Source organism: Acomys russatus, chromosome 2 (genome assembly GCF_903995435.1).
Source record: "Acomys russatus chromosome 2, mAcoRus1.1, whole genome shotgun sequence".
In the NCBI taxonomy this organism is placed as follows: domain Eukaryota; kingdom Metazoa; phylum Chordata; class Mammalia; order Rodentia; family Muridae; genus Acomys; species Acomys russatus.
The window spans coordinates 72,817,362-72,830,678 of record NC_067138.1 but is presented as its reverse complement, the minus strand read 5'-3'; the positions used below and the strand labels follow the sequence as shown (position 1 = coordinate 72,830,678).

At 38.5% G+C, this 13,317-nt stretch overlaps 1 pseudogene; it reads left to right on the top strand.

The window, feature by feature from the left end:
• Positions 1 to 1,180: 1,180 nt before the first annotated feature.
• LOC127198537 (iron-sulfur cluster assembly 1 homolog, mitochondrial-like) lies at positions 1,181 to 1,957 on the top strand (annotated as a pseudogene).
• The last annotated feature ends 11,360 nt before the right edge of the window (positions 1,958 to 13,317 follow it).

The following is a 13,317-nucleotide window of genomic DNA, read 5'->3' as shown; positions in this document are numbered from 1 at the left end:
AGCTTAAATAACCAAGGTATTCCCTTTGGAGTAAATCTATGGAAGGGAATGTCTAGGAGACATCTGTCGCTTTCTGCTTCTTGAGGGACTAGAACAAAAAAAAAGAACCATGTCACCCTCATTGTCCAAATGATGCATCATACAATCATGCCACAAACATGTCATAGCCTAGAAGTGAAGTGAATGGCCACCAGGGCAGTGGGAAGTTACCATGCATGAAGTTTAATTGGGAAGAACAGGTCTGACAGTCCTTCCAAAGAGTGTTTTTTGAATGCCTTTGCTACAGGGATTTGATGCCAAGTTGTGACTACATTATTTATTTGACAATAGAATTTAGCCAGCGATTAGTCTTCCTCGACTTAAAAAGCTTTTAAAATTTAGAATTCTGTAAGTAAATAAAACTTAAAGACTGGATTTCTGAGTCATCCTCAAATGGTGTTAGTTCAAATGTGTGATGTTATTTGCCTGCTTGTGTGCTTTAGCACTTAGTCTCCAGCTGGTGGCACTATTTTGGAACCTTTGTAGGTGACCCTGCATAATAAGTAAGAGTGGGTCATCAGAGTGCATCTTGAATACTGTGCCTGCCTTTGATGCTGTTCTGTACTTTCTGTGAGAAGTTTTTCCATAGTTTAGTTATGCCACTTAGCATTTCCCATCATGACAGACTGGACTGGAGTTCGGTAATTCCATGAGCTGAAATGCTCTCTTAAGCTGTTGTGTTAGGTACCTCTCTCTTAAGCTGTTGTGTTAGGTACCTCTCTCTTAAGCTGTTGTGTTAGGTACCTAATCACAAGATGAGAAAGATAACTAACATAAATGTTGTTCAAAAGAATTGTTGAACAAACAGCTGGATGAAGATGGCTAAATGGGCGTGCTAAAGAGATCTGTTTTGACGATATCTGAGAGAATCTAAATATGAGGCAACAGCAACAGTATTTATCTTAAAGAAAGGGCAAATTCATAATCTGTACTTGGCTGGAATGAAATTGAGAAGATAATTTTGTAGTATCTAAATTTAACATCATTAATATACACACTTATTTGATGACCTTTTGTGGTATAAAAAAAAAAACTCGTTGAAAAGCCACCTGGCTTGTGGCGTCAAAGCACCTGCCCTGTCCATAGAGAGAGGCTGAAAGTCTAATGCTCCAGCCTGCAGCTCCCAGCGACACAAGTGAACATGTCAGCATCATTGATCCGTGCCACAGTGCAGGCTTTGAGCAAAAGGAAGCTGCAGCTCACCTAGGCAGCACTCACTCTGACTCTCTCAACTATGAACAAGATAAAATAGATTCTCAAAGACAAGCTGGAGCATGTGGGTCTGAATGTTCTCATGTGAACCAGGGGTTGTAACAGCCTTTTTTTTTTTTCTTTTGCCAATTTTTATAAATTTACTTTACATATTTCTTGGCATATACATTTATATTATTATACATGAATAAAATAAACTACATGCAGCAAGAAGAACCAGGAAATAATCAGGAATTATATAAATGTTACATGCACGGTGTTTTGGCTAATTGTATTTGGCAACCTTGAAGAAATCATATCTCATCTCTATCAACTTAAAATATCTATGTAGGCCTAAAAATGTCTTACCCCCTAAACAACTAAGCTTAATTAAAAAGACTATCTTATAGCTTGGAGTATACGAAGACAAAAGGAGATTCCAATGAAGTTTTTCAAGATGGAATCTGAGTGTTCATTGGAAAGAGCACAGCTAACAATTTTAGGAACAGATATGGACTATGTGGAGGACAAACTATCCCGTGAATTTGTTTTCAATAATCCCAACACGAAAGGAACGTGCGGCTGTAGTGAAAGCTTTAACATTAGAAACCTCAGTATTTCAAGCCCCAGGAACCTATGTTGGAGCTTACTGAAGAAATCATGTGACTGTCACATGCTCAGAATTTATAATGTGTGGCTGCCTTGTGGGGAAAAAATAAAGCGATGAATTTGGAAATCAAGCCAGCGTGTGAAGAGTCCCAAACGCACTGTATCTGTGCTCTCTGTAAGGCCCAGAATCTGAGAAGCCATTGGTTTCTTTGAGTCACTCTTCAGTGCTGTATGGAAAAGTCCTACCCTGCCCTTAATGCAGGGTGCTTATGCTAGAACCAGCTTTGTTGCTGGGACCCATGCCTAGGACCCTCGGGGGCATGGGTGAACTGGCATGGAGTCAATGACACAGACTCTGGGAGTCATGCAATAGGCAGAAGCAGACTGATTCATTGTTGAAATAGGGCATGCCTTTATATAACCCTCCCACTGTCCCATTAGCTCCCAAACAGTGACCTGCTTCAGTGGCTCCTCCTGCTCGGTTCTCATATTGATGTCACCAGATTCTGTGCAGTCTGTCTCTGGGCATGCCTGGGCATGTCTAGGGCTGAGTCTACCTGAAGGTCCCCTTCTGTGCGTACACCCTTCTGTGCGTACATGTTGCCAGGCCAGGCTTTGTTCCTGCTCAACACAGGTCTTGTTCCTCCTACACAGCTTAATGGACATTGCATTGCTAGAACTTGAGGAAGTGGCTTCTCCTTTCCCTTCATCTCTGCCATGGCTTTTTACATTTTTATCAAAAAAAATTAAAATAAAAAAAAATAAAAGGTGATAATAAGAGGCCTCACTTGCAGACCCTTCAAAGTTTGAGTTCTGGCTTAAGGTATCACGAGTGGGAACCACTGGGCCTGGTTTCAGTCTCCTGTCTAGGGTGTACTTCCCGAGAGTTTGCTTAGACCACTTAATTGGAAGCGCTCATGATAAGCAGCCAGCTAGCTCACTTAGCCCTGATGTTTGGAGACTAGATTTCACAGCTTTTGTCCACCTCTATGTACAGGTTAGAAGAGCGAGGACAGTCTCCCGTTCTCCCTCCCTCGGAGCTTACACCAGTGTTGCATGATACACTCAGTGGAGATACATTTAGATACATTGGTATAGAATTCAAATTTAAAATTATTCTTCACACACACACCAACACACACACACACACCTAAATTTAAACTTGTTACGCATCTATATACAAAATTCTTTACCAATGACTTAAAAATAACCTTGCGAGTAACAATTAAGGCATTAAGTTGAGGAGTAGATTCACTAATCTGCTTTTTGTCCTATCATCCCCATATATTTCTATATTCTCTCTTCTTACTTTTCAACCCCTATCTCCAAACCTGGCAACACCAACACCCGGCCTACAGCAAAGAAGATGGTGAGCATCAAAGAACCTCCTTAAGGAGATGGTTTCAATTGTGGCAAACAAGCCACTGGACAAAATGTCCTCATTTCTACTACAGACAGAATTCTGCCTAAAAATGGACAGGCTGGAATTCAGGCCAAGGTGATGGCCAAACTCTGCCAAGACAGGGTAAGCAAGTCCTCAATTGTTCCTGCCTCACAAATATGTCTGTCAGATATATTGGGCCAAAAGGCTGAAGATGACACTCCAATGTTATAGAGAGTTTTGGGTGACAGTTCAGGAAGCAAACTCTCTGTCATTTTTTTTTTCACTTTAGAGGCTGCTAACCTGTACTTACTGTTTACTCATGTAATTAGTTACACACACACACACGCACACACACACACACACACACACATATACACACTAATATACGGTATTGTACCCATTTGAACTAAATTATAATACAAGGTTTACTTCCAAAACTTTGAAAGTGATTTGCAGGCTGTTTAGGATAAGTAAGTTATACAAGCTAAATGTTAGTTGATCAAGTCATGGTCATATCAATTACTAGTCTTATTTTTTGTCACAAGAATATACATCCTCGGTATAAAAGATAGATATGATTCTACAGAAAGATAAGGCAAAATAGATAAGATCTTTTAAAACCTCACATATGGCATTTAAGGATGTTTTTATTATTTTAAAGATTCTTTGACAATAAGACAGGTTAACTCCTTTAATTATATTTTGCTTTCTAAATTATCACAGTGGACATAAAATGTGCTAAGTTCTTTTAAAACCATATTACCTCTTTGGCTAGGTTTAGGTTATATTTTAAGACCACTAGGTAAAACTGTTTATGGCACCTGTGCTTTAGCAAACGTGCATGTAGTGAAAGATAGAGACTAGATGGTTCCTGCTACACAATTCCCACACTAAATATATATCAGGAGAATTGTAGATGATCAGGGATACCTGAGTGAGGGTCCCACTTGATGCTGGTCATGCTGGTCCTATGTAACTAACAAGGGACATCTGAGCATCAGATAAGAAGGTACTTTCGTAGATTTCTATTGCTTCTTGTTATAGCAATGAACATTTTTCTCAATTTTATCTGAAAACTCCATATATTTCCTTGTATTTACACACAAGTGATTTAGGTAAGTTTTCTCTCCCTTCCATTCCTATTAATGACACAAAATCCAACGTCTCTATACTGCAATATTGAATGTTTGATCTCTATATTGTTTAATGAATTAATATGCTTTATTCATGAATCTAAAATTGTCTAGAAACCCTTCAAATCCTTAAACCTTAGAATACTTTCATTCCTTCATAGCTGTATCAGTCAACCATGTTGGGGGAAGTATGTTTCTTCTCATGGCTCCTTCTGAGGTGACATACTGTGGTCAGGGGTAATTGGCTATTCACTCACACCTGCAGCATTGGGAAGCATTATTCTCAAGTCTGATAGATGTTGGATATTGAAACTGAGCAGCAATACAGAGCAGCAAGTATTAAGATATGTGGTTTAGGTTCCAAGTCCCAATGAAATACAGACTCAACCAATTAATGAGGGTTAGAACAGCAAGAGAGGCATGTGAGGAAGGCAGAATTTGTCCCAGATTCTGATTGATGGTAATTCTTCTCATCTGTTTGCTGATTTCCAAGGCATTTTTTTTTTTTTATGTCTAAAACATCAATCTAGTTCCCAACAATCTGTGAGGTTGGAGCAGATTATTGATCACTGCCACAGTCATGAAGACAGCTGAAAGTTGTGAGGGCTCATATACATGTGCCTGGCTATGCATTGTGTGTGCTGTGCATCAGCATTCTGACTCAAATATATGTATTCCAGTGCCTTGTATAATTTTTTTTGCTTGGCACTTTCAACAGTGCAGGATCTATGTGTCCACCAAGGTCAAGACCAGCTACCTCTTGATAAGACAGAAATGAACCAGCATAATCCATGATTTAGGAGAACTTATATTCTCACTTCTGACCTTAGCTAGACAAGCTAGATAAATATACATACATACACACATACATACACACATACATTTATATATACATATATACATACATACACACATCTGAGTATATGTATATAACCTCATGTGTATATGTTTTATATATATATATATATTAAATATAACCTGTTCTGTCTGTATAATATTACTTCTATATTTGTTTTCAGAGCTCTTTTCCCCACTGGAAATACAATTTGTGTTTCCTAATTGGTGGCAAGCTCACCTGTCCCAATCCCAGCTTTCTTCAGTTGCTTATAATTCTTTGTGTAGGGCTAAGGCCTCTTAGGCTTTTCTCCATCCAGTTTAGAATTGTCATTGCTATCACCCTTGTTCAGCTGATGTATGAACATGAATAATTTAGTAGTCACCAAGAGATCTCTAACTGCACATAAGGTCTACTGAAAGGAGAAAAACCAGGCCTAGCTAACTGTTGGGTGCTAGCGAGGTCATAGTTACTGGAGGAGAAACTTACTAAATCAGCATAATCACTAACGATTCTATCAACATGTGTTCTGATGGCTTGTTCAGTTGTCAACTTGACACGATCTTGTCTCATCTGCAAAGAGTCTTAGAGAGGGATTTTCTACCTGAAATTGGCCTGTGGGCATGTGTGTGGGAAATTGTCAACACAAAGTTCACTGAGGTGTGAACATCAGCCCTCTGCAGGAGACCCTGAACTGTATGAGGGGGAAAAAGGGAGCACAATCGCATATGTATTCATCCTCTCTCGCCTCTCACCTAAGGCTGTAATGTGACTGCTTAAAATTCCTGCCCCTTTACTTTTCCATGTTGATGGACTGAAATCTGGAATTCTGAGCCAAATAAACCATTTCCCCTTAAGTTGCTTTGGTAAATATATTTAATCACAGCAATAGAAAAAGAAAGTATGACTTATGGTATGATATATCATTCTGATGTGGTTTGGCCACATCTTCCATCAATTGTTCCAATTTCAAACCTAAAACCTTTGATATTGTACTTGTACAGATGGAGAATTGATTTGGCCAATGAACACTAGCATGTGTGACAACAACACAAGGTCAAAAGGTGTTTATGCACCATGGCTTACCTTCCTATCTCTGTTAGACTACTGACACTATACCATATACTGCACAGAAACTAAGCTGGTTGGTAGAGAATTATCATAGCTAAAACCAAAACAACCATAAGCATCTACTGATTTTCTGCTGCCTTGTATGATTTCTAACTGGGAATTTTCAACAGTGCTGAACGTATGTGTTACATGTCCATTAGGTGTCAAGTGTAGCTCATTCTTGGTAAGACAGAAATGAATCAGAACAATCCATGAATAAAGGGAATGCGCATTCCCACTTCTGATCTTGGCTAGACAAGTAACCTCAAACACACTTTGGGGCTATTTAAAATTATGTGTCCAGACTGGGAATCTGAGGACTCAATCATGACCTTTGGACATCTGTGCTACTCTGAATCACAATCCTGTCACTGCTCATAATTCTGTAATCCTTGTAGACACTATAAAGTATGAGTCAGTCAAACTTTTTCATTATTTTTTTTTTCTGTCTAACTGCTACTTCTGGACCACATGCCCAAAGCACCTTGCAGATAGCTTCAGTCATATACAACTCTGCATTCCTAGTCCCTGATGCAGGTTTCCAGTGATTATCTAGTGCTTGCTAAATACAAAGTGATAATTGTATCAAAGTGCCACTAAGTCTCTTTCCTGGACTTTTATTACATTTGTTCTAACCTCTTGTTATGAACCAAGTTTTAAACTAGACATGAAGGAATTGCTTTATTAGTTCTATCAGTATAAATACTAGAAGCTTCAAGGGGCTCTAAGTCTTGACATTTCAGATAAGCAAACGAAGACTAGTTTGCCTCTAATGGAGAGTTAAAATAAAGGACCTTTATCTTTGTGATTTGTGAGGGTAGGAATCTGACATTCTGAACTTTTTGGTATTCTTACTTCTCTTTTCTTGTGGGATTTAATAACATACATGTGGGTGTGCCTGTGTGTCTCTGTGTGAAGAGCGTGTTGGCCTTTCTACCCTTTGACTAAGATCCATTATACATTTAGGAGTAGAGGAAAATTTACTCCATGTATCATGTAATTAGAAGCCTTTTATTTGAAAAAGTTGCATTTTAAAAAATTTTTTTATTAATTTATTCTTGTTACATCTCAATATTTATCCCATCCCTTCTATCCTCCCATTCTTCCCACTCTCCCATTTTCCCCTTATTCCCCTCCCCTATGACTGTTCCTGAGGGGGATTACTTCCCCTTTATATGCTCATAGGGTATCAAGTCTCTTCTTGGCAACCTGTTGTCCTTCCTCTGAGTGCCACCAGGTCTCCCCCTCCAGGGGACATGGTCAAATGGGAGGACATCCTATTGGGACTCTAAATGAGAGAAGCATAGGAGAATAGCAAAGTAGAAGGATCCAGAGGGTCCTAGAAAAGTTGCATTTTATGTCCTATAAAATTTCTATCCAAAGTTCTTAGAATTGTTTCCTTCAACTTTGTTACACATATAAATCTACTTTGAAATACGAGCTAGTAACGTCAAGTTCTGGACTTTAAATGAGGTGTAGTCTTTAGTTTAGGCTTCCACGCTGATATAGTTGTGTCTTAAACAAATTGCCTTCCCTCTCTGAGTCTTAGTTTCCCTGTTGGTTCCTCTGTGGAATTGTCAACTTAAAGGAGTCTCTTGAGATGTCGTTGCAATGAGGACTTCCACTAGGCATATGGGAGCAACAAGTTTCCCTGGCTTAGATGGTTTAATGCTTCCAAATCACCAGGAGAAACCAGAATCCGGCTTTATCAACTCTCTTCTCAAAACCACTTCCAGTAATAAATTTGAAGACATCTCCAGTAATGGGAGTGAGCTCAGCTTACTGGACCTGTTTTTCTCAGAACAGCTTTATAGAGAACTGCTCCTCATAGGCAGATGCCTGCTTTTATCACACCATATATCAAGGAGTGAATGACTTTGAAATCCCTCCTTATTGTGCTAGCCAAATGGATAAAGAAGAAAATACAATCATCTAACTGCCAAATCACTGTTGGCATCTAGAATGCTTATTGAGGAAAGAGACCACATGCTTGTGTATTGCTTCAGCGTCTATGCATTTACCCACCAAGCATTTTCTCTCAAGCTCTTTTCCTTAGAGCCCGTAACAGAGATGGCAGACCAGGACATAGTAGCAACAAAATGGCACATCAACTGTGGTCCAAGTCCTCAAGAATCTAATATGCAAATAGTATGGATAAGATGTGCACAAATCGGAATTACAAAATCAAGTCCCATTTGTCATTTGATGAAATAATTTTCACATTGTTTCTTTTATTTCTTATGTTATTTGCCCTTTAAATATTCTCTGATGCTTTCAATGTAGTCAATAACCAGCATATTTTCCCTGGCTGTCCTGGTCTGAGTGTGTTACCTCTGTTTCTCTACCAGACCACTTCTCTGGTGCACTTAGTCTACCACATCTTCAGTGTTCTATAAGAAGCAAGATAGTAACGACTGTGTGACTTTGTACCTAGTTTTTACTCAATAAGTCCCAATGGGCAAGGGTTTCTATTAGTTTCAAATTTCCTAGGTGTAAGGATACAGTGAAAAACAGAAAAAAAAAACATTCAAGTGACAGGATCAGAAGATAAATAAATACACAAAATATAGAATAAGTGGAAAACAAAACAGGATAGAACATATCAGTAAGGATATGTGGTTGTAGCTGTGTCTTATATTCTCAAAAGTGGTCAGGCAGTGGAAGAGGGATAAAAATGAACCCAGGAATCAAGTAAAGGATGAGGCAGGTTGTTACTAAGAGAAAGATTATTTGCAGCAAGAAGAGCAAACACAAAACAAGAAGAGAACATGCTCCATATGTCCATGTGACAGTGATGTGGCCAATGTGCTTTCATAAGTTGGAGGACATGGAGTCCTCAAATCATATAGGACTTCATATGGCCCTGGGCTTTCGCTTTTAATAAGGTCCTTAAGCTACACAGATCTTGGTGCTTACTGAATATGTGATGAATGACTGTTAAGTCAGTCTGACTATTAGGAACAGGAACATAAATAGTTCTGAGTCTTATATTCACTTCACCAGATTTGAGTTATAGCCTGCTTTTATCTTTGGCAGGAGAGGGGTTCAAGTTAGACAGGATGCTGCAATGCTTACAAGCCTAAGATCACCAGGAAAGGAAACAACCAAATGGCCTGCAAAAGGAACTCAACAGCAGCCGGCACTCCCAGAGGGACATCTCATGGATAGGATACTGTACAGAATGTGTTTAAGAAAGAGGAAACACTTAAAAGAGAAAAGTGAGTGTGAAGATCAAATAGTAGGAAGCAAGAATCTACAGATGATTCTGGAGCAAAAGCATGACTAAAAGGCATTAATAACAACCAATTTTGGACTAATAAAGGAGGGAGAAACCTATCATGAAGCTGTTGTGCTGTGGCTGATGGAGGTACTTGGTGCAATCTGCGGGGGATTCAATAGAAGAGTACACAGGAAATATGGAGGAAGGCAAATCCCCATGACTTAGAAACACATTGTATATGGCAAAGGAATTCTCCAAGCCCACATTCCCAGCAGGTCTTCCTAATAATTGTGTAGGTTCAAACTTAACCAGCATGACTTGCTCATTTTCTCTGTCTTTTCCCCTTGGACAAGTGATTGAGAATATTCTGAAAACTCCCACATTTTCAGAAATGCACATCAAGTGTGTGCTCTGGCTCAGGCATGTGCTTCTGAAATGAAAGCCCTATGCTAGGATCACTCAATGATTCAGGAGTTATAAATGTTTTTCACAAAGGACTGGAGGAACACAAATACCAAGAGGATTGAAAGGCAGTTTTTCCTCATGTTAAATTACCTTACATTCATAATATATGTAGAAAAAGTTCAAGTTCACCAAAGACAGTGTAGTCAGGAAGGGCCTATTCTGTGGTGTTTAGGAGCCCAGGGTGTGAAGATTCAACTCAGAATCAAATCTCAGATCATATGTTCACCAGCCATTTGAATTGAAGCAGATACATTAAACTTTACATGCCTTGGCTAGCTGATGAGTAGCAAGGTTCCTTAAAAGAATTGATGCATACCAGGGCACTTCAACTACCACGATCATTACTAGCCTTAATACACAAGTATGCAGCTCTTATTAACAGAGGGAAAGCAAAATGGAGGGTAGGACATGATCAGTCACAGTGGTGTACAGATCACTGTTGTGAATGATTATGTCTGCAGCGAGCTGAGCTCTATCTCAGACCTGTGACACTCTGCAATGTGTGCTTGTGTGTGTATGCTTGTACATAGTGCTTGCATGCGTGTGTGTGTGTGCGTGCGCGCGCGCGCGCGTGTGTGTGTGTGTGGTTTAGGGGGCTCATGAATGCAGGCCATATATTTGACCAGTTCTTAGATGGAACATGAAGGCCAATCTAGTACCTGCCTCTATGTTAATAAGCACATTGAGAAATCATCAGAAAAGTCTCCTCAGTTCCCAGAGGAAGCAAGTGTTCAAAACATATGAAGTAATTTGACTGCAACCACAGAGCCAATAGATGCATATATGAAACTAGTTCCTGACTTGCAGACAATAGGTTTCCCTCTCCTTACATTCTTCCAAACCAAACTACAGCCTAAAGTATTTCTGTAGCCTACCCTCTTTCCATTCATTAAAATCCATGACACAATTGAAGAATCCATTGTGTTTTCCCAGCCATTTCTCCACAACAGCCCTTAGGTTTCCAACCATGACTTCTGGGTGAACTTCGTGCCACATAGTGACAAGAGGAAGGCAGAAGATGCCACAGGTTTCCCTCAGTCTCCACCGGATATGACTCACCAGCAACAGCATGCTTCATCCTCACTGAGTGCCACCTCTCACTTTCCAGCTGAAGCCTGATTTTCCTAGGTCGGTTTCCTTGTTAGACAAACCTGTGAGCAATATGTGGGATGGATGCGGGAGAGTTAAAATAGCCAAACCACAAAAGGTTATTTCTAAGCATAGACTTATGAGGCCCCACCCTCTCAATTCTTTGTTTTGTATTGAAAGGACACTCTATCCAGAAAAATCCACAGAGTGGGTTGTCAGGTGGTGGGAGTAATTACCTTTCCAGAATTAACCCGAAGCTCTAAAATGCCTTGCCGGGAGTCTGGCATATGATATATTCATCTTAAATTAGAAACCCGATATCCTAAGTAAATGATAGCCATCTCCAATCTACTTTAGTCGGACCACACTAAAGTTCCACACTGCATTTTAAGCCCCACATCTACTTTCTCCAAAAAGAAAAAAAATCTATTGATTGCTTATTAATATAAGAAGTAATGTTTGCTCATTTTAAGACATTCTGTTAGAACCAAAGCATATGAAGTATAAACTAAAAGTCAATCAATCATGATTCTATCTCTGAAATAACCACAATTAATGGATGAAGCTCACAAACTTCACTTCTGGTGGTATATTTGGTTGTATATTATCTTCTTTAGAAAAATAAGCTTAAATACCTCTCTCTCTCTCTCTCTCTCTCTCTCTCTCTCTCTCTCTCTCTCTCTCTCTCTCTCTCTCTGTGTGTGGTATGTGTTCACATGTGTGTGTGTATACATGTGAGTATGTGTGATTGTATAACTTATTTGGGGACTTTATAGCTGGGAGTGCCTTTACTTCTGTTTCAATATTTAAGTTTTACTTATCCCTTCTAAAAAATTAATTCATTGATTTATTAGTTTATATGTTCACTATTTAAATTTTTATTTTTTACATATACATTTATATTATTACATACATATACAATAAACTACCTATAGCAAGAAGAACCAGGACACAAACAGGAATTATATAAATGTTACATTCTTAATGTTTTGGCTATTTGTATTTGACAGCCTTGAAAAAAACATCTTTCCTATCTTTGTGGATCCAAAATTCTGAATGTAAATCAATCTCAATCACATATTGTCATTATCAACTTAAAACATCTATCTAGACCTAAAATCATCTTAACCCCTAACAAACTAAGCTACCTGGTCTTCAACTCCATCAAAGACTTGAGTAGGAATAATCTTGATTACCTTTGTATGCTGGGAGTACAGGTTAATAGCTTTCCAAATGAGAAGATGTCAGAGACAGTTGCTGCCTGAAAAGTCACCCAAAACTCTCTATAACTTTGGAGCATCTTCTTCAGTCTTCTGTCCCAATATATCTGACAGACATATTTGTGAGGCAGGAACTACTGAGCACTTGCTTATCGTGTCTTAGCAGAGTTTGGCCGTCAACTCTGCCTGCATCCAAGCTTGCCCTTTTTTAAAAGGCAGAATTCTGTCTGTGGTAGAAATGAGGACATTTTCCCCAGTGGCTTGTTTGCCACATCTGAAGACATCTCCATAAGGAGTTTCTTTGATGCTCATCATCCTCTTTGAGGTAGGCTGGGTGTTGCCAGGAGTTAATCTGTCTCATTGTCAGTGAATCTTTAAAATAATAAAAACAGTTTTAAATGCCATATTTCTTATGTTTCCGAGGTGCTTGAAGACCTTATATAACTATCCTACCTTATCTTGCTGTAGAATCATATCTGTCTGCCACAGCTAAGATGTATATTCTTGTGATACAAATAGAATAGTAATTGACATGACCATGATTTGATCAACTAACAATTAACTTGTATAACTTTTTTAAACTTAACAGCCTGCAATAGCACTTTTAAAGTATTGAAAATAAATCTTGTACTATAATTGAGTTATATGGGTTCAATACCTCATATTAGAATATATATATATATATATATATATATATATATATATATATATAGTGTGTGTGTGTGTGTGTGTGTGCATGTGTATGAAGAATAATCTTACATTTGATTTCTATACCATTATCTAGAATTAAACCATATATATATATATATATATAAAATTCTATATCAATGAATGAAAAATAACCTTGTGAGTGACAATTGAGGAATTAAGTTGAGGAGTAGATTCACTAATTTTCTTTTTTTAAATCTTCCCTATATATTTTTATATTCCCCTTTTTTTCTTTTCAACCCATATCTCCCAACCTTAGAATGTAAGATAGAGGAAAAGAGAGACACCACTGAGTTTATCATGTTCTCTCTAAA